Here is a 27,107-nt window from a genome sequence, read left to right as displayed (position 1 = left end):
ATATAGATAAAACGCTAGGCTCAACTGATATAAAATCATCCATATAGAAGCTCTTCCTTTGGATTCCCACTGTATAGACCAGACCATTAAAAGGAATTTCATGACCATGTCCACATCCTCCCCTCCATTCCTATAATCGGGTGGTCTTCATTATGCCGGCTCTTGGGATCCCGGCGCACAGTATACCGGCGCCGGGATCCCGACAGCCGGCATACCGACACTTATTCCCCCTCGTCCCCCTGGAGGGAGAATAAAATAGTAGCGCGCCACAGTGCCCGTAGCGAGCCCGCAAAGGGCTCATTTGCGCTCGCCACACTGTCGGTAAGCCGGCGGTCGGGCTCCCGGCGCCGGTATGCTGGTCGCCGGGAGCCCAACCGCCGGCAGATCGTAGTGAACCCCTATAATCTGTTGGCCCCCTACAAGGCTCAGTACTCTGCCATCTGCTTCTTTTTTTTGCAGTGCAAGTTTTCTCATTGCCAGCTCTGCGGTTCTGCACTCCTGTACTACCTTGTATAAACCAAGGGTGTTTTAAAGGGAAAAAAATTAATTTAAAAAAATGGTGTTTGTTTATAGTTTTTTGGAGTTTACAGCCACAAAGAAAATACAAAAAGCAATATACCTGGAAGACACGGTCAAAGTTCAGTAATAGTAATAAATAGCACTATGAGACATATATACTGTAATAAACTGGACAGGCAACTTCTCCACTGGGTCCACTTCACCACTTTGTTTGTTCAGTTATGCATTTGGACACCCCTGTACCGATTGGGATGAAACCAATGGGAGGTGGCACAGCTGGATCCTGGCCAGGTTTGAGGGCGGTTAAGGTTCTGATCAGAACTCCCACTGATGTACGCTGAGCAGAACTTTGACCCGGGGAGCCGTTCTGGGACTTCCACTGGATGCATTTGGATGAAAAATTCACAGTGATAACACTGGGTCCAAGTAGACATACTAAAGGGTTAAGGTCCTGGTTGGACCTCCTGTTGGGGTACGCCAAACAGAACTCTGACACAGGGAGCCTGTTCTGACCCTTCCACTGGATTTAAAAGCGATTATAAAACGGAACAGTAAGGAAAGCTGTGGATTGGAGCTACTAGCAACACCTCCAATGAACAAAAGACACTGGGAAGACCTCTCATGGGTGTGTTGGAGTATTTATTCTATTATTTATTAACAGTTTCTTATATAGCGCAGCAAATTCCGTTGCACTTTACAATTGGAAATAATGATATAACAAAACTGGGTAATAACAAACAATCAGAGGTAGGAAGGCCCTGCTCGCAAGCTTATAATCTATAGGGAAATAGGCAAGGATACACGGGATCCGGTCTGAAGGTCGACACTGTCTAGGTCGGCAATGTTTAGGTCGACCACTATAGGTCGACAGGGATGGAAGGTTGACATGAGTTTCACTTTTTTTTTTTTGTTGAACTTTTTCATACTTAATGATCCACGTGGACTATGATTGGTACGGGAATCTGTGCCGAGCGAAGCGGTAGGTGAGCGAGGCACCTTGCCCGAAGCATGGCGAGCGAAGCACTAAATAAGATTTTAAACCTACCGGTAAATCTTTTTCTCCTAGTCCGCAGAGGATGCTGGGGACTCCGTAAGGACCATGGGGAATAGACGGGCTCCGCAGGAGACATGGGCACTAAAAAGAACTTTAGATATGGGTGTGCACTGGCTCCTCCCTCTATGCCCGTCCTCCAGAGCTCAGTTAGAGAAACTGTGCCCAGAGGAGACTAACAGTACGAGGAAAGGATTTTTGTTAATCTAAGGGCAAGATTCATACCAGCCCACACCATCCACACCGTATAACATGGAATATACGAACCAGTTAACAGCATGAAACAAAAACAGTATCAGCCCGAGACTGATCAAACTGTAACATAACCCTTATGTAAGCAAACTATATACAAGTCTTGCAGAAGATAGTCCGCACTGGGACGGGCGCCCAGCATCCTCTACGGACTAGGAGAAAAAGATTTACCGGTAGGTTTAAAATCTTATTTTCTCTTACGTCCTAGAGGATGTTGGGGACTCCGTAAGGACCATGGGGATTATACCAAAGCTCCAGACCGGGCGGGAGAGTGCGGATGACTCTGCAGCACCGATTGAGCAAACAATAGGTCCTCATCAGCCAGGGTATCAAACTTGTAGAACTTTGCAAAAGTGTTTGACCCTGACCAAGTCGCCGCTCGGCAAAGCTGTATTGCAGAGACGCCTCGGGCAGCCGCCCAAGAAGAGCCCACCTACCTAATGGAATGGGCATTTACAGAATTTGGTAACGGCAGCCGTAGAATGAGCCTGCTGGATCGTGCTACAGATCCAGCGAGCAATAGTCTGCTTTGAAGCAGGAGCGCAAACCTTGTCAGCTGCATACAGGACAAACAGTGCCTCTGTTTTCCTAACCCGAGCCATCCTGGCTACATAAATTCTCAATGCCCTGACCACATCAAGGGACTCTGAATCCTCGAAGTCCCGTGTAGCCACAGGCACCACTATAGGTTGGTTCATATGAAAAGAAGAAACCACCTTGGGCAAAAATTGAGGACGAGTCCGCAACTCAGCTCTATCCACATGGAAAATCAGATAGGGGCTTTTGTGAGATAAAGCCGCCAACTCCGACACTCGCCTAGCCGATGCCAAGGCCAATAACATGACCACTTTCCAAGTGAGATATTTTAATTCCACCGTATTAAGCGGTTCAAACCAGTGAGACTTAAGGAACCGCAACACCACGTTAAGGTCCCAGGGTGCCACTGGAGGTACAAAAGGAGGCTGGATATGCAGCACTCCCTTCACAAAAGTCTGTACTTCTGGGAGAGTAGCCAATTTCTTCTGAAAGAAAATAGAGAGGGCCGAAATCTGAACCTTAATGGAGCCTAATTTTAGGCCCAAATTCACTCCCGTCTGTAGGAAGTGAAGGAAACGGCCCAAATGGAATTCTTCTGGAGGGGCATTACTGGACTCACACCAAGATACGTACTTTCGCCATATACGGTGATAATGTTTCGCAGCCACGTCCTTCCTAGCCTTTATCAGAGTAGGAATGACCTCATCTGGAATGCCCTTTTCCGCTAGGATCCGGCGTTCAACCGCCATGCCGTCAAACGCAGCAGCGGTAAGTCTTGGAACAGACAGGGCCCCTGTTGTAACAGGTCCTCTCTGAGAGGAAGAGGCCACGGATCTTCTGTGAGTATTTCCTGCAGATCCGGATACCAGGCCCTTCGCGGCCAATCTGGAACAATGAGAATTGTCTGTACTCTTCATCTTACGATTCTCAATATCTTTGAGATGAGCGGAAGAGGAGGGAACACATAGACCGACTGAAACACCCATGGTGTCACCAGGGCGTCCACCGCCACTGCCTGAGGGTCCCTCGACCTGGCGCAATACTTAGGTAGTTTCTTGTTGAGGCGTGACGCCATCATGTCGATCTGGGGCAGTCCCCACCGACTTGCAATCTCTGCGAAGACTTCCTGATGAAGTCCCCAATCTCCTGGATGCAGATCGTGTCTGCTGAGGAAGTCTGCTTCCTAGTTGTCCACTCACGGAATGAAGACTGCTGTCAGGGCGCTTATATGATTTTCCGCCCAGCGAAGAATCCTGGTGGCTTCTGCCATTGCCACTCTGCTCTTTGTTCCGCCTTGGCGGTTTACATGTGCCACTGCGGTGATGTGATGTTGTCTGACTGGATTAGAACCGGAAGCTCGCGAAGCAGATCTTCCGCTTGTCGAAGGGCGTTGTATATGGCCCTCAACTCCAGTACGTTGATGTGAAGACAAGCCTCCTAGCTTGACCAGAGACCCTGGAAGTTTCTTCCCTGTGTGACTGCACCCCAACCTCGGAGGCTCGCGTCCGTGGTCACCAGAACCCAGTCCTGAATGCCGAACCTGCGACCCTCCAGAAGGTGAGCACTCTGCAGCCACCACAGGAGAGATACCCTGGCCCTGGGGGACAGGGTGATCATCTGATGAATCTGAAAATGTGACGCGGACCACTTGTCCAGAAGGTCCCATTGAAAAGTTCTCGCATGAAACTTGCCGAATGGAATGGCCTCGTAAGTCATCACCATCTTTCCCAGAACTCGAGTGCAGTGATGCACAGACACCCTTTTTGGCTTCAATAGGTCCCTGATCAAAGACATGAGTTCTTGGGCCTTTTCCATCGGAAGATAGACCTTTTTCTGGTCCGTATCCAGAATCATGCCTAAGAAGGGCAAACGAGTCGTTGGAATCAACTGTGACTTCGGGATATTGAGAATCCAGCCGTGCTGTTGCAACAACCTCAGGGAGAGTGATACGCTGTTCAGCAACTGTTCTCTCGATCTCGCTTTTATTAGGAAATCGTCCAAGTACAGGATAATTGTGACACCCTGCTTTGGGCAGGAGCACCATAATTTCCGCCATTACCTTGGTGAAAATCCTCGGGGCCGTGGAAAGCCCAAACGGCAACGTCTGAAATTGGTAATGACAATCCTGTACCGCAAACCTCAGGAACGCCTGATGAGGCGGATATATGGGGACATGAAGGTATGCATCCTTTATGTCCAGGGACACTATATAATCCCCCCCTTCCAGGCTGGCGATGACCGCTCTGAGCGACTCCATCTTGAACTTGAACCTTTTTAAGTATAGGTTTAAGGATTTTAAATTTAAAATGGGCCTGACCGAACCGTCCGGTTTCGGGACTACAAACAGGGTTGAGTAATACCCCATCCCCTGCTGCAGTAGGGGGACCCTGACCACCACTTGTTGAAGACACAATTTTTGAATTGCCTTTAACACTATCTACATCTCTGGGGGAGAAGCCGGTAGGGCCGATTTGAAAAACCGGCGAGGAGGCACCTCTTCGAATTCCAGCTTGTACCCCTGGAAAATAATTTCTATTGCCCAGGGATCCACCCGTGAGTGAACCCAGACGTGGCTGAAAAGTCGAAGACGTGCCCCCACTGGGGCGGACTCCCTCAGCGGAGCCCCAGAGTCATGAGGTGGATTTTGTAGAGGCCGGGGAGGACTTCTGCTCCTGGGAACCAGCCGTGGCTGGCAGCTTTTTCCCCTTGCCCTTACCTCTGTCAAGACAGGAAGATCCCCGCACTCTCTTGGGTTTATGTGACCGAAAGGACTGCATCTGATAATGTGGCGTTTTCTTAGGCTGTGAGGAAATAGAAGGCAAAAAAGTTTACCAGCCGTAGCCGTAGAAACAAGGTCCGCGAGACCTCCCCCAAACAATTCCTCACTCTTGTACGGTAAAACCTCCATATGCCTCTTCGAGTCGGCATCGCCCGTCCATTGTCGGGTCCATAGGGCCCGTCTAGCCGAAATCGCCATAGCGTTGGCTCTGGAACCCAGTAGGCCAATGTCTCTCTGAGCATCTCTCATATATAGGACAGCATCTTTAATATGACCCAGGGTCAATAAAATGGTCTCCTTATCCAGCGTATCTATATCAGCAGATGTTCTGTCCACACTGCTACAGAGCTACAAACCCAAGCCGACGCTATCGCCGGTCTGAGTAAGGTACCCGTATGTGTGTAAATAGACTTCAAGGTAGTCTCCTGCCTGCGATCCGCCGGATCCTTGAGGGTTGCCGTATCTTGAGATGGCAGCGCTACCTTTTTGGATAAGCGTGTCAACGCTTTGTCTACCCTCGGTGAGGATTCCCATCGTATCCTGTCCTTAGTCGGGAAAGGATACGCCATAAGAATCCTTTTGGGAATCTGCAGTTTTTTGTCTGGAGACTCCCAAGCCCTTTCAAATAATTCGTTCAGCTCATGAGATGGCGGAAAAGTTACCTCAGGTTTCTTTTCTTTAAACATGTGGACCCTCGTGTCAGGGACAGAGGGTTCATCCATGATATGCAACACCTCTTTTATAGCAATAATCATATAATGAATACTTTTAGCCAATTTTGGCGGCAACCTTGCATCATCGTAGTCGACACTGGAGTCAGAATCCGTGTCGGTATCAGGGTCTACTATTTGGGATAATGGGCGCTTTTGAGACCCAGAAGGTCCCTGTGACATAGTGAAAGGCAGGGCTAAACTTGTACAGTCTCTGGACTCAGCTTTGTCCAACCTTTTATGCAATAAATTCACATTTGCATTTAACACATTCCACATATCCAACCAGTCCGGTGTCGGCGTTGCCGACGGAGACACCACACTCATTTGCTCCACCTCCTCCCTAGAAGAGCCTTCCGCTTCAGACATGCCGACACACGCGTAACGACACACCACACACTCAGGGAATTCTCTATCTGGAGACAGTTCCCCCACAAGGCCCTTTGGAGAGACAGAGAGAGAGTATGCCAGCACACACCCATCACCAATGACCCAGGGAAAAAAATTACCCAGATAGTGCTTTTTACAATTATATATATATTTATATATATACACTGCGCCAAATTATGTGCCCCCCCCCCCTCCCCCTTCTTTCAAACCCTCTGTCACAGTGTTCAGCAGGGGAGAGTCCGGGGAGCCAGCTTCTCAGTGTGTGCTGTGGAGAAAATGGCGCTGGTGAGTGCTGAGGATCAAGCCCCGCCCCCTCAGTGGCGGGCTTCGGTCCCGCTTGATTGCTTTGAAAAACTGGCGGGGGCCCATATATATATCCTAATATGCCAGAGAAGAGGTTTAATTGCTGCCCAGGGCGCCCCCCCTGCGCCCTGCACCCTTACAGTGCCTGCCGTGTGTGTGTTGTGTGGGAGCAATGGCGCGCAGCGGTAACGCTGCGCGTTACCTCAGTGAAGATCCGAAGTCTTCTGCCACCTTTGAAGTCTTCTTTCTTCATATACTCACCCGGATTCTATCTTCCGGCTCTGTGAGGAGGACGGTGGCGCGGCTCCGGGACGAACTGCAAGGAGAGACCTGCGTTCCGACTCCCTCTGGAGCTAATGGTGTCCAGTAGCCTAAGAAGCAGAGCCTATCACTTAAGTAGGTCTGCTTCTCTCCCCTCAGTCCCACGATGCAGGGAGCCTGTTGCCAGCAGGCTCCCCGATAATAAAAAACCTAACAAAATACTTTTTCAGGGAAACTCAGGAGAGCTCCCTGTAATGCACCCAGTCTCCTCTGGGCACAGTATCGAACTGAGGTCTGGAGGAGGGCCATAGAGGGAGTAGCCAGTGCACACCCATATCTAAAGTTCTTTTTAGTGCCCATGTCTCCTGCGGAGCCCATCTATTCCCCATGGTCCTTACGGAGTCCCCAGCATCCTCTAGGACGTAAGAGAAATTGGGGTTCCCTGGTCACTCTATGTAGAACGCGACAAAAAAAAAAAAAAACCTCATGTCGACCTTTTGACCTGTCGACCTAGCACATGTCGACCTAGAAACCCTGTCAATCTTCCATCCCTGTCGACCTATAGTGGTCGACCTAGATACTGTCGATTTGATGATCCACACCCGGATACACAAGGATAGGTGCCATCTATTGCATAGCTGTCCACCAGATTGCAAAGGTTCTTGGTGGGCTGTATGATATGGTCATACAGCAATGATGAACCGGGGTCAAGAGGAAGGGAAAGTGAAGAATGAGAAGACATGTGAGGATGTGTGTGGACTGTGCATAGTGGATGCAATTTGATAGGAAGGTTTATGAAAGTTATGTGGGCGGTTTTGGAATTTGATACGCTTGCCTGAAGAGGGGAGTTTTCAGGGAACGCTTGAAGGTTTGGAGACTAGAGGAGAGTCTTATTGTGCGTGGTAGGGCATTCCAGAGTGGGTGCAACCCAAAGAAAGTCCTGCAATCATGAGTGGAAGCAAGTAATGAGTGTGAATAAGAGACGCAGGTCTTGTGAAGAGCGAAGAGGTCGGGTTGAGAGATATTTTGAGATAAGCAAAGTGATGTACTTGTGTAGTTTGGTTAATGGCCTTGTGTGTGAGTAAAAATAAGATTTTAAACCTACCGGTAAATCTATTTCTCCTAGTCCGTAGAGGATGCTGGGGACTCCGTAAGGACCATGGGGTATAGACGGGCTCCGCAGGAGATAGGGCATCTAAAAAGAACTTTGACTATGGGTGTGCACTGGCTCCTCCCTCTATGTCCCTCCTCCAGACCTCAGTTAGAGAACTGTGCCCAGAGGAGATGGACAATACAAGGCAGGATTTAGCAAACCAAGGGCAAGATTCATACCAGCCCACACCAATCATACCATGTAACCTGGAACATACATAACCAGTTAACAGTATGAACAAACTACAGTAACGGTCCAAGACCAATGTCAACTGTAACATAACCCTTATGTAAGCAACAACTATATACAAGTCTTGCAGAGTTTCCGCACTGGGACGGGCGCCCAGCATCCTCTACGGACTAGGAGAAATAGATTTACCGGTAGGTTTAAAATCTTATTTTCTCTTACGTCCTAGAGGATGCTGGGAACTCCGTAAGGACCATGGGGTTTATACCAAAGCATCCAATCGGGCGGGAGAGTACGTATGACTCTGCAGCACCGACTGAGCAAACGCTAGGTCCTCATCAGCCAGGGTATCAAACTTGTAGAATTTAGCAAAAGTGTTTGACCCCGACCAAGTCGCCGCTCGGCAAAGTTGTAAAGCCGAGATGCCTCGGGCAGCCGCCCAAGAAGAGCCCACCTTCCTAGTGGAATGGGCCTTAACCGAATTTGGTACCGGCAATCCAGCCGTAGAGTGAGCCTGCTGAATCGTATTACAGATCCAGCGAGCAATAGTCTGCTTCGAAGCAGGAGCGCCAATCTTATTGGCCGCATACAGGATAAACAGAGCCTCTGTTTTCCTAATTGTAGCCGTCCTGGCTACATAAATTTTTAAGGCCCTGACTACGTCCAGGGATCTGGAATCCTCCAGGTCACTTGTAGCCACAGGCACCACAATAGGTTGATTCATATGGAACAAAGAAACCACTTTAGGCAAAAATTGCGGACGTGTCCTCAATTCAGCTCGATCCACATGAAAAATCAAGTAGGGGCTCTTGTGTGACAAAGCCGCCAATTCTGACACTCGCCTTGCTGATGCTAAGGCCAACAACATGACCACCTTCCAGGTAAGAAATTTCAACTCAACCTTGTTAAGCGGTTCAAACCAGTGTGATTTTAGGAACTGCAACACCACGTTCAGGTCCCATGGTGCCACTGGAGGCACAAAAGGGGGCTGGATGTGCAGCACTCTCTTTACAAACGTCTGGACTTCTGGAAGAGAGGCCAATTCCTTCTGAAAGAAAATCGAGAGGGTCGAAATCTGTACCTTAACAGAGCTTAATTTCAGGCCCATATCCACTTGTCTGTAGGAAGTGGAGAAGACGACCCAGATGAAAATCTTCTGTAGGTGCATTCTTGGTCTCACACCAAGACACATACTTTCGCCAGATACGGTGGTAATGTTTTATCGTCACCTCCTTCCTAGCCTTTATTAACGTAGGGATGACCTCTTCCGGAATCCCCTTTTTCGCTAGGATTCGGCGCTCAACCGCCATGCCGTCAAACGTAACCGCGGTAAGTCTTGAAATACACAGGGCCCCTGCTGTAACAGGTCTTCCCTCAGAGGAAGAGGCCAGGGATCTCCTGTGAGCATCTCTTGTAGCTCAGAGTACCAGGCCCTTCGAGGCCAGTCTGGGACAACGAGTATCGTTCGTACTCTTCTTCGTCTTATGATCCTCAACACTTTTGTGATGAGAGGAAGAGGAGGAAACACGTAGACCGATTTGAACACCCACGGTGTTACCAGAGCGTCCACTGCTATTGCCCGAGGGTCCCGAGACCTGGCGCAGTACCTCTGAAGTTTTTTGTTGAGGCGTGACGCCATCATGTCTATTTGAGGAGTTCCCCAAAGATGTGTTACTTCTGCAAAGACTTCTTGATGAAGTCACCACTCTCCTGGATGGAGATCGTGTCTGCTGAGGAAGTCTGCTTCCCAGTTGTCCACTCCCGGAATGAAGACAGCTGACAGAGCGCTTACATGATTTTCCGCCCAGCGAAGGATCCTTGTGGCTTCCGCCATCGCAACTCTTTTTGTTTCCCTCCTTGGCGGTTCACATGAGCCACTGCTGTGACATTGTCTGATTGAATCAGAACCGGTAGGTTTCGAAGAAAACTCTCCGCTTGTCGAAGGCCGTTGTAAATGGCCCTGAGTTCCAACACATTGATGTGTAGACAGGACTCCTGGTCTGACCAAAGACCCTGAAAAGTCCTTCCCTGTGTGACCGTTCCCCATCCTCGGAGGCTCGCGTCCGTGGTAACCAGGATCCAATCCTGAATTCCGAACCTGCGACCCTCCAGGAGGTGAGCACTTTGCAACCACCACAGGAGGGACACTCTGGTCCCTGGGGACAGAGTTATTTTCCAATGTAAGTGCAGATGGGACCCGGACCACTTGTCCAGAAGGTCCCAGTGAAAAGTCCTTGCATGGAACCTGCCAAAGGGAATGGCCTCGTAGGCCGCCACCATTTTCCCCAGAACTCGAGTGCATTGGTGAACTGACACCCTTTTTGGTTTTAGCAGGTCTCTGACCATGTTCTGTATGTCTTGGGCTCTCTCTATTGGGAGGAAGACCTTCATTTGTTCCGTATCCAGTATCATACCTAGGAACGGTAGTCGAGTTGTCGGAATCAACTGTGACTTCGGTAGATTTAGAATCCAACCGTGTTGCTGGAGCACTCTCAACAAGAGCGCCACACTGTTCAGCAATTTCTCCCTTGATCTCGCTTTTATCAGGAGATCGTCCAAGTATGGGATAATTGTGACACCCTGCTTGCGCAGGACCACCATCATTTCCGCCATTATCTTGGTGAAAATCCTCGGGGCCGTGGAGAGTCCAAACGGCAACGTCTGAAATTGGTAATGACAATCCTGTACAGCGAATCTCAGGTATTCCTGATGGGGGGCATATATGGGGACATGAAGGTACGCATCCTTTATGTCCAGAGACACCATAAACTCCCCCTCCTCCATGTTGGCTATTATCGCTCTGAGAGATTCCATTTTGAATTTGAATCTTCTTATGTACAGGTTTAGGGATTTCAGATTCAAAATAGGTCTGACCGAACAGTCCGGTTTCAGGACCACAAATAGGGTTGAATAGTAACCTCTTCCCTGCTGGTGCAGGGGAACCTTGATTATCACTTGCTGTATACACAGCGTTTGAATTGCAGCTAACACTACATCCCTTTCCGATGTGGAAGCTGGTAGGGCCGATTTGAAAAATCGGCGCGGGGGCACCTCCTCGAATTCCAATTTGTAACCCTGGGAAACTATTTCCAACACCCAGGGATTCAGGTCCGAACTGACCCAGGCCTGACTGAAAAGTCGAAGACGTGCCCCCCACCGGTGCGGACTCCCTCAGGGGAGCCTCAGCGTCATGCTGTGGGTTTTGGAGCAGCCGGGGAGGACTTTGGTTCCTGGGCAGCTGCCGAAGCAGGTGCTCTCTTGCCTCTGCCCTTACCTCTGGCGAGGAAAGAGGATCCCCGACCTCTTTTGGACTTGTGCGACCGAAAGGACTGCATCTGATAGGGTGTTACTTTCTTTTGCTGTTGGGGTATATAAGGTAAAAAATTTGATTTACCTGCTGTGGCTGTGGAAACCAGGTCCGTCAGCCCATCCCCAAACAATACATCACCCTTGTAGGGTAGTACATCCATATGTTTCTTGGAATCCGCATCACCCGTCCATTGGCGAGTCCATAAGGCTCTTCTCGCTGAGACAGACATGGCATTGGCCCTAGAAGCTAGCAATCCAATGTCCCTTTGAGCATCCCTCATAAATAAGACTGCGTCTTTAATATGGGCTAGAGTTAGGAATATAGTATCCTTATCCATATTATCAAATTGATCTGTCAGCTCATCTGTCCAAGCTGCAATTGCACTACACACCCATGCCGACGCAATTGTCGGTCTTAGCACAGCACCCGTATGAGAATAAATACACTTTAAGGTAGGTTTCTTGCCTGCGATCTGCAGGGTCCTTAAGGCCTGCTGTGTCAGGAGACGGTAGCGCCACTTTCTTGGACAAGCGCGTCAGGGCTTTGTCGACAGTAGGGGGTGATTCCCAAATCTCCCTGTCCTGCTTAGGGAAAGGGTATGCCATATAAATTATTTTGGGGATCTGTAGTCTCTTATCCGGAGTCTCCCAAGCTTTTCCAAAGAATTCATTTAATTCATGAGATGTGGGAAAGTTGTTAATCTGTTTCTTTTCCTTAAACATGTGTACTCTTGTGTCGGGGACAGAGGGTTCATCCACAATATGTAACACATCCCTTATTGCCACAATCATACACTGAATGGTTTTAGTCACCCTAGGGTGCGATTTTACTTAGTCATAGTCGACACTGGAATCAGAATCCGTGTCAGTAGTAGTGTCTTGTGTTAAGGGACGCTTTTGAGACCCCGACGGGCCCTGTGAGTCGGTCCAATATGAGGATTGACCCCTGATGTCCCGCCTAAATCAGCCTTATCAAGCTTTTTATGTAAAGATGCCACACTTGCATTCAACATATGCCACATGTCCATCCAATCTGGAGTCGGCACAACCGACGGGTTTACACCACTCATTTGCTCCACCTCCTCCTTGGAGAAGCCTTCCGCCTCAGACATGTCGACACACACGTACCGACACCCCACACACACAGGGATTAACCTATAAGGGGACAAAACCCCAACCAGGCCCTTAGGAGAGAGAGAGAGTATGCCAGCACACACCCAGCGCTTAACACTGGAAAAATATGACCAGATAGCATATATATATATATATATATATATATATATATATATATATATATATATATATATATATATATATATATATATATATATATATATATATATATATATATATATATATATATATATAGATAGCGGTTGTGGTTCGGCACTCTCTAGTAGGGGTGAAGTTACTTGCTGCGGTGCCCTCTGGGGATCAAAGGCAAGATCCGATATAGTGGAAAGGAAATCAGCGGCACTCAGCAGACTGTTGTAAAGTAAAAAAGTCTTTAATCCGGTCCTACGCCGTTTCGGGGACTGCGCCCCGTCTTCAGGGACAAATGGTACACAAATACATTGCACTTAAAACACACTTATATACCCGCCCAAGTAGGTACTCAGTACCTGGATTAGACTCACCTGTCCCGCGCTGCCGCCCGCGCCCCGTCCGTCAGACCGAAAGCGCTCGTCTCGGAACGATGACGTCAGTAGGCTGCGTCGGGCAGGGAGCCAATCCAAGGAAGTGTGGTCAGCGTTGCTTGGTAACCGCTGTAATCAAAACAACCCAGGGGTTAGTCACGCACGCTGTGCTGAAAGCTTAAAATCACTGAAAGACATAACACTGATCACACTTAACAAATCAGATACATATATACATCAATTAAAAAACACGGTGCTAACAGTTGAACTAAACGGTTCCCAACATCACAGATAATACCTAGATCCATATATATTAAATTAGGTAGCTAAACATATCATCTATATTAGCTTTTCCTATAGATTATATTGTCATGATATACTACCTAAGATTTTTAGAAATTAATTCACTGCAGTTAGGGAAATATGTCATTCAACTGGAATGCTATATCTTGTCATTAATTATAGGAAACATTGCAAACCTAATGTTTCGTTTAGTCCCCTCGGTGACAGGGTACCTAGGACATATATCCACCTACTTTCACGCTGCATAAGAATTTTGTTACGATCCCCACCCCGATGTGAGAGGGGGACGTGGTCGATTATAATCGCTCTCATGCTGGCTATCGTGTGCCTTGCCACCAAGCAATGTCGGGCAATGGGCTGTTCACTCGCACCCTTTTCTAACGCTTGTTTTATGGCACTGCGGTGTAGTGCCATCCTTTCTCTGAACTGTCTCTGTGTCTTGCCTACATAGGCAAGCCCACAGGGACATTTCAGCATGTAAATTACATGCGTTGTGGTGCAAGTGACTCTGTGGTGAATCTTGTATTGTTTCCCTGTGGTAGGGTGACTGAATGTTAAACCTGTCATTACCAGCCCTATACGGTACCCGATTACTTCCCAGTTACACCAAGGGACAAAGCATTTCAGACAAAGTGGTTAAATTGGATGTATTTCCATTAACTAAACAAATATCATCCCATTTTTTGCGCCCTAAAGTGGGTTGCTTTCGTTGTCTGGGGTGCTCGACTTGTAACACACTAATGACAGGTTCAACATTCAGTCACCCTACCACAGGGAAACAATACAAGATTCACCACAGAGTCACTTGCACCACAACGCATGTAATTTACATGCTGAAATGTCCCTGTGGGCTTGCCTATGTAGGCAAGACACAGAGACAGTTCAGAGAAAGGATGGCACTACACCGCAGTGCCATAAAACAAGCGTTAGAAAAGGGTGCGAGTGAACAGCCCATTGCCCGACATTGCTTGGTGGCAAGGCACACGATAGCCAGCATGAGAGCGATTATAATCGACCACGTCCCTCTCTCACATCGGGGTGGGGATCGTAACAAAATTCTTATGCAGCGTGAAAGTAGGTGGATATATGTCCTAGGTACCCTGTCACCGAGGGGACTAAACGAAACATTAGGTTTGCAATGTTTCCTATAATTAATGACAAGATATAGCATTCCAGTTGAATGACATATTTCCCTAACTGCAGTGAATTAATTTCTAAAAATCTTAGGTAGTATATCATGACAATATAATCTATAGGAAAAGCTAATATAGATGATATGTTTAGCTACCTAATTTAATATATATGGATCTAGGTATTATCTGTGATGTTGGGAACCGTTTAGTTCAACTGTTAGCACCGTGTTTTTTAATTGATGTATATATGTATCTGATTTGTTAAGTGTGATCAGTGTTATGTCTTTCAGTGATTTTAAGCTTTCAGCACAGCGTGCGTGACTAACCCCTGGGTTGTTTTGATTACAGCGGTTACCAAGCAACGCTGACCACACTTCCTTGGATTGGCTCCCTGCCCGACGCAGCCTACTGACGTCATCGTTCCGAGACGAGCGCTTTCGGTCTGACGGACGGGGCGCGGGCGGCAGCGCGGGACAGGTGAGTCTAATCCAGGTACTGAGTACCTACTTGGGCGGGTATATAAGTGTGTTTTAAGTGCAATGTATTTGTGTACCATTTGTCCCTGAAGACGGGGCGCAGTCCCCGAAACGGCGTAGGACCGGATTAAAGACTTTTTTACTTTACAACAGTCTGCTGAGTGCCGCTGATTTCCTTTCCACTATATATATATATTATATATATATATATACATACATACATACATACATACACTATCTGGTCATATTTTTCCAGTGTTATTAAGCGCTGGGTGTGTGCTGGCATACTCTCTCTCTGTCTCTCCTAAGGGCCTGGTTGGGGTTTTGTCCCCTTATAGGTTAATCCCTGTGTGTGTGGGGTGTCGGTACGTGTGTGTCGACATGTCTGAGGCGGAAGGCTTCTCCAAGGAGGAGGTGGAGCAAATGAGTGGTGTGTCCCCGTCGGTTGTGCCGACTCCAGATTGGATGGACATGTCGCATATGTTGAATGCAAGTGTGGCATCTTTACATAAAAAGCTTGATAAGGCTGATTTAGGCGGGACATCAGGGGGTCAATCCTCATATTGGACCGACTCACAGGGCCCGTCATATATAAAATGACCAGATTCCCACTCACTGCGCTCAAAATGCCCCCCTCCTCTTTTTTCCAGCCTGAATGTTCAGCAGGGGAGAGACCAGGGAGCCAGCGTTTTCCTCATGCAGCTTCTGTGGAGAAAATGGCGCTGGTTAGTGCTGGGGATCAAGCTCCGCCCACCCGACGGCGGGCTTCGGTCCCGGTGATTTATTTATAGAAAATGGCGGGGGATCGTAGAATTACTGCCCAGCAGCCTAATCTACCTCGTCAGTGCCCAAATGTGAGGTTTATTGCTGCCCAGGGCGCCCCCCCCCCCTGCGCCCTGCACCCTTCAGTGCTGCTCTGTGTGTGTGAATGGGAGCAATGGCGCGCAGCTTACCACTGCGCGCCTTACCTCATGAAGATCTGATGTCTTCTGCCGCCTATGATGTCTTCTGCCTTCTCATACTCACCCGGCTTCTATCTTCGGCATCTGTGAGGAGGACGGCGGCGCGGCTCCGGGACGAACCCCAGGTTAGACCTGTGTTTCGACTCCCTCTGGAGCTAATGGTGTCCAGTAGCCTTAGAAACAGAGCCCAACTTGACAAGCCAGCTCTGCTTCTCTCTCCTCGGTCCCACGATGCAGGGAGCCTGTTGCCAACAGGACTCCCTGAAAATAAAAAACCTAACAAAATTATTTTTCCACAGAAAACTCTGGAGAGCTCTCTGCAGTGCACCCATTCTCCTCTGGGCACAAGATCTAACTGAGGTCTGGAGGAGGGGCATAGAGGGAGGAGCCAGTGCACACCCATAGTCAAAGTTCTTTTTAGGTGCCCTATCTCCTGCGGAACCCGTCTATACCCCATGGTCCTTACGGAGTCCCCAGCATCCTCTAGGACCTAAGAGAAAGTATTTTATATTGAATACGGTAGAATACAGGTAACCAGTGGAGGGAGTGACAGAGTAGATCTGCAGACGAACGTCTAGCGAGGAAGATTAGCCTTGCAGCTGCATTCAGAATGGATTGTAGTGGTGAGAGTCTCGTTTTGGGAAGACTAGTTAGGAGACTATTGCAATAATCAACGCGGGAGATAATGAGAGCATGGATTAGAGATTTAGCAGTGTCTTGTGTAAGGTATGGTCGTATTTTGGATATGTTTTTAGATGCATGTAACATGATTTTGAGACAGATTGAATGTGGGGAATAAAGGACAGATCAGAGTAGAGGATGACACCTAGGCAGCGAGCTTGTGGGGTAGGGTAGATTGACAAGTTTTCAACAGTGATAGAGATATCAGGTTGGTACCTACTACTGGCCGGTGGAAATATAATTAACTCGGTTTTTGAAATATTAAGTTTGAGGTGGCGAGATGTCATCCAAGGTGAAATGGCAGAAAGGCATTCAGTGACATGGCCCAGTACAGATAGGGACAAATCAGGGGAGGATAGGTAGATTTGAGTATCATCTGCGTACAGATGATACTGAAATCCAAAAGAGCTGATTAGTTTACCAAGAGATGAGGTATAGAGAAAAGCAGAGGACCCATGACTGAGCCTTGCGGTACTCCAACTGAAAGAGGTCGCGAAGAGGAGGTAGATTCAGAGAAGCGAACACTGAAGGAGCGATTAGATAGGTAGGATAGGGACCAAGAAAGAACTGTGTCTTTAAGACCTAGGGTTTGCAGTGTTTGTATGAGGAGAGTGGTCAACAGCGTCAAAGGCAGCAGATAGATCTAGAAGAATAAGTGGTGAGTAATGGCTTTTAGACTTCGTAGCGACCAAATCATTAACCATTTTAGTCAGTGCTGTCTCTGTGGAGTGTTGGGAACGGAAGCCAGAGTGTGGGTCCAATAAATTGTGCAAGTTAAGAAAGTGTGCGAGTCAAGTGTAGGCAAGTCTCTCAAGTAGCTTAGAGAAAAAAGGGAGCTGAAAGATAGGGCGGTAGTTTGAGAGAGAGTTAGGGTCAGAATTTAATTTTTTTTCAAAATGGGAGTAATCACTGCATGCTTGAACAGTGAAGGAAAAAATAAGATTTTACTCACCGATAAATCTATTTCTCGTAGTCCGTAGTGGATGCTGGGACTCCGTAAGGACCATGGGGAATAGCGGCTCCGCAGGAGACAGGGCACAAGAATAAAAGCTTTAGGATCAGGTGGTGTGCACTGGCTCCTCCCCCTATGACCCTCCTCCAAGCCTCAGTTAGGATACTGTGCCCGGACGAGCGTACATAATAAGGAAGGATATTGAATCCCGGGTAAGACTCATACCAGCCACACCGTACAACTTGTGATCTGAACCCAGTTACCAGTATGATAAACGAAAGGAGCCTCTGAAAAGATGGCTCACAACAATAATAACCCGAATTTTTGTAACAATAACTATATACAAGTATTGCAGACAATCCGCACTTGGGATGGGCGCCCAGCATCCACTACGGACTACGAGAAATAGATTTATCAGTGAGTAAAATCTTATTTTCTCTGACGTCCTAGTGGATGCTGGGACTCCGTAAGGACCATGGGGATTATACCAAAGCTCCCAAACGGGCGGGAGAGTGCGGATGACTCTGCAGCACCGAATGAGAGAACTCCAGGTCCTCCTTAGCCAGGGTATCAAATTTGTAGAATTTTGCAAACGTGTTTGCCCCTGACCAAGTAGCTGCTCGGCAAAGTTGTAAAGCCGAGACCCCTCGGGCAGCCGCCCAAGATGAGCCCACTTTCCGTGTGGAATGGGCTTTTACAGATTTTGGCTGTGGCAGGCCTGCCACAGAATGTGCAAGCTGAATTGTACTACAAATCCAACGAGCAATCGTCTGCTTAGAAGCAGGAGCACCCAGCTTGTTGGGTGCATACAGGATAAACAGCGAGTCAGATTTTCTGACTCCAGCCGTCCTGGAAACATATATTTTCAGGGCCCTGACAACGTCAAGCAACTTGGAGTCCTCCAAGTCCCTAGTAGCCGCAGGTACCACAATAGGTTGGTTCATGTGAAATGCAGAAACCACCATAGGGAGAAATTGAGGACGAGTCCTCAATTCTGCCCTGTCAGAATGAAAAATTAAGTAAGGGCTTTTATATGATAAAGCCGCCAATTCTGACACACGCCTGGCTGAAGCCAGGGCTAACAGCATCGACACCTTCCATGTGAGATATTTTAAGTCCTCAGTGGTGAGTGGTTCAAACCAATGTGACTTTAGGAAACTCAAAACATTGAGATCCCAAGGTGCCACTGGAGGCACAAAAGGAGGCTGTATATGCAGTACCCCTTTTACAAATGTCTGAACTTCAGGCACGGAAGCCAGTTCTTTCTGGAAGAAAATCGACAGGGCCGAAATTTGAACCTTAATGGACCCTAATTTTAGGCCCATAGACAGTCCTGTTTGCAGGAAATGGAGGAAACGAACCAGTTGAAATTCCTCTGTAGGGGCCTTCTTGGCCTCACACCACGCAACATATTTACGCCAAATACGGTGATAATGTTGCACGGTTACATCCTTCCTGGCTTTGATCAGGGTAGGGATGACTTCATCCGGAATGCCTTTTTCCTTCAGGATCCGGCGTTCAACCGCCATGCCGTCAAACGCAGCCGCGGTAAGTCTTGGAACAGACAAGGCCCCTGCTGGAGCAGGTCCTTTCTTAGAGGTAGAGGCCACGGGTCTTCCGTGAGCATCTCTTGAAGTTCCGGGTACCAAGTCCTTCTTGGCCAATCCGGAACCACGAGTATAGTTCTTACTCCTCTCCTTCTTATGATTCTCAGTACTTTTGGTATGAGAGGCAGAGGAGGGAACACATACACTGACTGGTACACCCACGGTGTTACCAGAGCGTCCACCGCTATTGCCTGAGGGTCCCTTGACCTGGCGCAATACCTGTCTAGTTTTTTGTTTAGACGGGACACCATCATGAACACTGCTGACAGTGCTATCACATGATTTTCCGCCCAGCGAAGAATCCTTGCAGCTTCTGCCATTGCCCCCCTGCTTCTCGTGCCGCCCTGTCTGTTTACGTGGGCGACTGACGTGATGTTGTCCGATTGGATCAATACCGCCTGACCCTGAAGCAGGGGTTTCGCTTGACTTAGGGCATTGTAAATGGCCCTTAGTTCCAGAATGTTTATATGAAGAGATGTTTCCATGCTTGACCACAAGCCCTGGAAATTTCTTCCCTGTGTGACTGCTCCCCAGCCTCTCAGGCTGGCATCCGTGGTCACCAGGATCCAATCCTGAATGCCAAATCTGCGGCCCTCTAGTAGATGAACACTCTGCAGCCACCACAGAAAAGACACCCTTGTCCTTGGCGACAGGGTTATCCGCTGATGCATCTGAAGATGCGATCCGGACCATTTGTCCAGTAGATCCCACTGAAACGTTGCATGGAATCTTCCGAATGGAATCGCTTCGTAAGAAGCCACCATTTTTCCCAGGACCCTCGTGCACTGATGCACTGACACCTGGCACTGACACTAGCTCGGATAACTCCCTGGCCTTCTCCTCCAGGAGAAACACCTTCTTCTGGACTGTGTCCAGAATCATTCCTAGGAACAGTAGACGTGTCGTTGGAATCAGCTGCGATTTTGGAATATTTAGGATCCACCCGTGCTGACGTAACACTACCTGAGATAGTGCTACTCCGACTTCTAACTGTTCCCTGGACCTTGCCCTTATCAGGAGATCGTCCAAGTAAGGGATAATTAAGATGCCTTTTCTTCGAAGAAGAATCATCATTTCGGCCATTACCTTGGTAAAGACCCGAGGTGCCGTGGACAATCCAAACGGCAGCGTCTGAAACTGATAATGACAGTTTTGTACTACAAACCTGAGGTACCCTTGGTGAGAAGGGTAGATTGGGACGTGGAGATAAGCATCTTTGATGTCCAGAGACACCATATAGTCCCCTTCTTCCAGGTTCGCTATCACTGCTCTGAGTGACTCCATCTTGAATTTGAACCTTTTTATGTAAGTGTTCAAGGATTTCAGATTTAAAATTGGTCTCACCGAGCCGTCCGGCTTCGGTACCACAAACAGCGTGGAATAATACCCATTTCCTTGTTGTAGGAGGGGTACCTTGATTATCACCTGCTGGGAATACAGCTTGTGAATGGCTTCCAAAACTGCCTCCCTGTCGGAGGGAGACTTTGGTAGAGCAGACTTCAGGAACCGGCGAGGGGGAAACGCCTCGAATTCCAGTTTGTACCCCTGCGATACTACCTGTAGAATCCAGGGGTCCACTTGCGAGTGAGCCCACTGCGCTTTGAAATTCTTGAGACGGGCCCCCACCGTCTCTGAGTCTGCTTGTAAGGCCCCAGCGTCATGCTGAAGACTTGGCAGAAGCAGGGGAGGGCTTCTGCTCCTGGGAAGCGGCTGCATGGTGCAGTCTTTTTCCTCTTCCTCTGCCCCGGGGCAGAAATGAGTGGCCTTTGGCTCGCTTGTACTTATGGGAACGAAAGGACTGAGTTTGAAAAGACGGTGTCTTTTTCTGCTGATGTGAGGTGACCTGGGGTAAAAAGGTGGACTTTCCAGCCGTTGCCGTGGCCACCAGGTCCGATAGACCAGCCCCAAATAACTCCTCCCCTTTATACGGCAATACTTCCATATGTCGTTTGGAATCCGCATCCCCTGACCACTGTCGCGTCCATAATGCTCTTCTGGACATAGCACTTACTCTTGATGCCAGGGTGCAAATATCCCTCTGTGCATCACGCATATATAGTAATGCATCCTTCAAATGCTCTATAGTTAACAATATATTGTCCCTGTCCAGGGTATCAATATTTTCAGTCAGGGAATCCGACCACGCGACTCCAGCACTGCACATCCAGGCTGAAGCGATAGCTGGTCGCAGTATAACACCAGTATGTGTGTATATACTTTTTAGGATATTTTCCAGCCTTCTATCAGCTGGTTCTTTGAGGGTGGCCGTATCAGGAGACGGTAACGCTACTTGTTTAGATAAACGCGTGAGCGCTTTATCTACCCTAGGGGGTGTTTCCCAACGCGCCCTAACCTCTGGCGGGAAAGGGTATAGTGCCAATAATTTATTAGAAATTAGCAGTTTTTTGTCGGGGGAAACCCACGCTTTATCACACACCTCATTTAAATTCATCCGACTCAGGAAAAACTATTGGTAGTTTTTTCACACCCCACATAATACCCTTCTTTGTGGTACTTGTAGTGTCAGAAATGTTCAATGCCTCCTTCATTGCCGTGATCATGTAACGTGTGGCCCTACTGGACATTACGTTTGTCTCCTCACCGTCGACACTAGACTCAGTATCTGTGTCTGGGTCTGTGTCGACCCACTGAGGTAACGGGCGTTTTAGGGCCCCTGACGGTGTCTGAGACGCCTGGACAGGCACTAATTGATTTGCCGGCTGTCTCATGTCGTCAGTTTTTTGCAAAGTGCTGACATTGTCACGTCATCCAGTCAGGTGTCGACTCCCTAGGGGGTGACATCACTAACCCAGGCAATTGCTCCGCCTCCACATCATTTTCCTCCTCATACATGTCGACACACACGTACCGACACACAGCACACACACCGGGAATGCTCTGATAGATGACAGGACCCCACCAGCCCTTTGGAGAGACAGAGGGAGAGTTTGCCAGCACACACCAAGCGCTATATATATATATATATATATATATATATATATATATATATATATATATATATATATATATATATATATATATATATATACAGGGATAACCTTATATAAGTGTTACTCCCTTTTATAGCTGCTGTTTTTATTATTAGCTGCCAATAGTGCCCCCCCTTCTCTTTTTTACCCTGATTCTGTAGCAGGTCTGCAGGGGAGAGTCAGGGAGCCGTCCTTCCAGCGAAGCTGTGAGGGAAAATGGCGCTTGTGTGCTGAGGAGATAGGCTCCGCCCCTTCACGACGTCCTTATCTCCTGCTCTTTTCTGGAAAAATGGCAGGGGTTAAATACATCCATATAGCCCAGGAGCTATATGTGATGTATTTCTTTTTGCCAACCTAAGGTATATCTGTTATATTGCGTCTCAGGGCGCTCCCCCCCCAGCGCCCTGCACCCTCAGTGACCGGAGTGTGAAGTGTGCTGAGAGCAATGGCGCACAGCTGCGGTGCTGTGCGCTACCTTAGTTGAAGACAGGACCGTCTTCTGCCGCCGATTTCACCGGACCTCTTCGCTCTTCTGGCTCTGTAAGGGGGCCGGCGGCGCGGCTCCGGGACCCATCCAGGCTGAACCTGTGATCGTCCCTCTGGAGCTAATGTCCAGTAGCCTAAGAAGCCCAATCCACTCTGCACGCAGGTGAGTTCGCTTCTTCTCCCCTTAGTCCCACGATGCAGTGAGCCTGTTGCCAGCAGGACTCACTGAAAATAAAAAACCTAAAATAAACTTTTATTCTAAGCAGCTCAGGAGAGCCACCTAGCCTGCACCCTTCTCGTTCGGGCACAAAAATCTAACTGAGGCTTGGAGGAGGGTCATAGGGGGAGGAGCCAGTGCACACCACCTGATCCTAAAGCTTTTATTCTTGTGCCCTGTCTCCTACGGAGCCGCTATTCCCCATGGTCCTTACGGAGTCCCAGCATCCACTAGGACATCAGAGAAATACCAGTAGAGAGAGAGAGATTACAGATATTAGTTAAGGTAGAGATGAGCACCGGAGACAGAGCTTTACTTATTTGTGAGGGTAAAGGATCAAGAGGAGAGGTAGTAGAGAAACAGGATGAGAAGAGTGAGTATACTTCATCTTCATTTGTGGGATCAAATGAAGAGAGTAGGCCAGAGAGTTCAGGTAAAGAACTGAGCAGGTCACTGGCTGCCGAAGAGCATACCATTCCATCTCAGATCTTATTAATCTTCTCCTTAAAGTAGGAAGCAAGATCTTGTGCTTTGATAGTGGCTGGTGGGGTAGGTGAAGGAGGATTCAGAAGTGATTTAAATGTATTAAAGAGTCGTTTGGGGTTAGTGGCTTGAGCAGAGATAAGAGTTTGGAAATATGTTTGGCAGTGTCCAGGGAATTTCTATAAGAGTGGTAGACAGTCTTATATGTGAGGAAGTCACTTGAGATACGAGATTTACGCCACTGACGTAGCTGCTAATTATTTTTCAAATGTTGACAGTTACATCCAACTCACTGATAATGTGAAGATTTAAACCCAGGAAACGCCAGGTATTTCAGCTAGTACTATATAATAGTAGTGAAGCAGGTACCCAAAGGCACCATTCATGCCCACACAGCACGGAATTAGGAGAATAGTGGGTAGCATTGTGAGGAGTGGGCAATGTATCTATACTGTATTCTTTTCTTTCTTTCTGTCAGAGTGGCCCCTTTCCCCCAAACCTCCCCTACCATCAATAACACCTCAATTTCTTTGGTCACACTTGAGTTTGCCTTCTGTTTTATTCCTCTTGCAGTCCAATTAGTTCTACCTTAAAAATACTGCTAGAATAAACTTTCGCTTGTAGGAAGATGCTACCAAAACCTTTATCCACTCATGTCCTTCACTACTTAGAGCTCCTGCTTAATGGCATTTCGCTCAAATATATTTGCTCTTCAATACAGCAGCAGCAAGACTGATCTTACTCGCTCGCCAATACAACGGTCTTGTCAACTGCAAATCTCTACACTGGCACCATTCATAATGTCGACATGCAGTACGTCGACATGTTCAGTCGTAAAGGTCAACATGACTACATCTGTCAAGGACCATTGGAGCAACTTATTGCTTTGCACCATAGAGACTCTGATACGTCCATATAAACATTAACAAATACATGTGCCCTCATACACCTATCCTTTTTGTGCTATGTGGCGCAAGACACCTGGCGCAACCAACAGGTCAGGATTCCTGTGCACGTTTTCCCCAATTGTGTGTCTGAACACACATATAGTGTACTGGGTACTTAGGATATATTTTGTCACAAAGCAATTGGTCTAAAGTCGTAAGTAAAGCATAACAGTGCATGGCACACATCACTTGTGCCTGACCGGTCTTTTGCCTTTTTACAGACTACATACCTTTTCCTCAATATTGTGTCATACTTTTCTTATAGTGTACAAAAGAACTGGCATAACATTTGCAGATGAAGCATATTGATGCATGGCAAGGGACACTGTAAGCAGCCTATTTCTGGTATACAATTAGCCATGGTAATGTACCACGGCTAATTAACTCCCCCGGGATATCCAATTAGCCCCGATGCCGGCACTTATTGGCAGTAACCAGCCCTTAGTGTTCCATTTTTTGGGGGGTGAAAACACTAGAGATGAGCGGGTTCTGATTTACTCGGTTCTCAAAACGGCATCTTATTGGCTATCCAAAACAAGAGACATCCGTGAGCCAATAAAATGTCGTTTTGAGAACAGAGTAAATCTGAATTAAACCGAGTAGAACCGGTCCCGCTCATCTCTAGAAAACACATAGGTCTGGTAATTTAATCTGGATCCTGTTTTTTCAGTTGAAAAATAGGGGAATAATTGGACACGGTGAAAAAAAAAAATCTGCGCTAATGTAAAAAAAAAGAAAAAAATAATATTCCACAAAACACCCCTTTTTTTCCCACAGATTAAACATTTTCGGGAGTAATTGGATAGACCCCCCCTTATAAATCTTTTCTTTTGATTGTTTTTAATCACTTTGATTATACTTTCCAATGAAACTGGAAAACTCAAACAGAAGAAAAAACTTCTTGTTTTATTTTCTCAACTTTTTACATGGCTTTTTAATTGCATTTTCTTTCCCCCAATATAAATCACCCTGTCTTTTTGTCCTTGTTTAAAACCTAAGGATAGTAACCTTCAAGGAATGATAACCAGATTTGAACATCTCCTTTCACGATCCAAAGTGTTTCAGTAAGAGAACCTGTCATGTAGATTGATTCCTCTCATCTGCAGCAAGGCTCTACCTTAAAGTTACATTTTGTGCCTGAGGATTTAATACGAAGATCTCTTCCAGCAACTTGTATCTTTCATAAAAAATGCAAAACTAAAAACCCGATACATCATGCCCCTGGGGCATCATGGTGGCACAATGGTTAGTTTGCTGCCTCACAGCAACGAGGTCTTAGGCTTGAATCCCTCCCAGGCCCTATTTGTGTGGAGTTTCCATGTTATTGTTTCCTCCCACAATCCAAATACTTACAGGTAGGTTAATTGGCTTTTAACCCTAGTGTATGTGTGTAAATACATGTGGTAGGGAATACAGGCTGTATACTTCGCTGGGGCAGAAACTGAATAGCCAAATGCTCTCTGTAAAGCGTTGCAGAATGTGTGCGCCCTATAGAAATAACTTAATGGATATTTGTTAATAATACTATATGTGTTTAATGGTATAGTAATTTTCATGTTGGAATATTTTAAGTTTCTGAAAATAAGATTTTTAATTAACGATTCTATCTTCGATTTTGACTATCCGATATGGACTATGCGATATTGGCTATGTGCGATTTTGACTAAGCGCCAATTTTGACTACACTTTGTACTAGGTAGTCAAAACTGACTTGCCTGCACAGCCTATCTAACCTTGCGATACCAACTCCGCAGGACCGTGCATCGGGATCGCATCAGTATCGCAAGGTGGCTAACACCTTGCGATTTGCACGAACTTTCCTTGCGATTTTGACTATTTAGTCAAAATCGCAAGGATAAATCTCACCGTGTGTACACACCTTAAGAGTGTGCTTATTTATTTAACAATATAAGCACCCATTTGGCCGGGAACAGGGTAGTACATGTCCTAGTGGGGTGTGGAAACCATCTAAACATGGACAGCCTGTCCTGGGGAATACAGAGTCCCAAATTATATTAATAAAATCCTACTCTACTTCTTTACACAAAGTCTTTTTTTGCTCTAGCCTCCTGGCTGACTAAAATACACACAGTCCCAGTTGAAAAGCTATGGATGCTAGCCACAGCATATTTTAAGTGATCTCTGAAGTCATTGCCCCCTTTGGAGCCTTAGTGAGATATTGACTGTCTCCGATTTTGACTTTGCAATTTCCCCTGAACACCACGGAGCCCTGAACCTCCGATACATTGTCAAAATCTCAAAGATAGTGAGTGAGATTTTGACTAAGCACCAATTTTGACTATACTATGTACTAGATAGTACACAATATAGTCCAGATTGACGTGCCTGCAGTGTATATTTTCTTGCGATACTGACCCCACGGGAGCGTGCATCGGTATCACAAGCTGTGTACACAGTGTGATTTGCACTAACTTTCCCTAATGATTTTGACTACATAATAAAAATCGTAAGGTTACATTGCACCGTGTGTATGCACCTTTAGACAGATTCAGTAGATACTACAGTAGTTTAAGACAGAAATACGAATCCCGCAATTGTGACTTTGTGAAGAGGTCATTACAAAATTATCACAATTACTTCCATTAAAAGCATTAAAGTGAAACTAAGCAAAAAAAATTGAACAAACTGCTTTTGAAAAATGAATCCCATATGGGATTGGTATTTATACCAAGCTACAAAAGCGTATGCTTCTGATGAATATGGGCCAACATAATAATGTATGTTCTAATTGCCAAGATGATATTATCACTGTTGTCTACTTC

At 47.1% G+C, this 27,107-nt stretch overlaps 1 protein-coding gene across 1 annotated transcript in view; it reads right to left on the bottom strand.

Moving 5' to 3' along the window:
• The window catches only part of ATP2C1 (ATPase secretory pathway Ca2+ transporting 1), a 288,376-nt gene that overhangs the window by 130,928 nt on the left and 130,341 nt on the right, over positions 1-27,107 (bottom strand). The window lies entirely within an intron of this gene.

This window comes from Pseudophryne corroboree, chromosome 5 (genome assembly GCF_028390025.1).
Source record: "Pseudophryne corroboree isolate aPseCor3 chromosome 5, aPseCor3.hap2, whole genome shotgun sequence".
Lineage (NCBI taxonomy): Eukaryota > Metazoa > Chordata > Amphibia > Anura > Myobatrachidae > Pseudophryne > Pseudophryne corroboree.
This window is presented reverse-complemented; position numbering and strand designations above follow the sequence as displayed.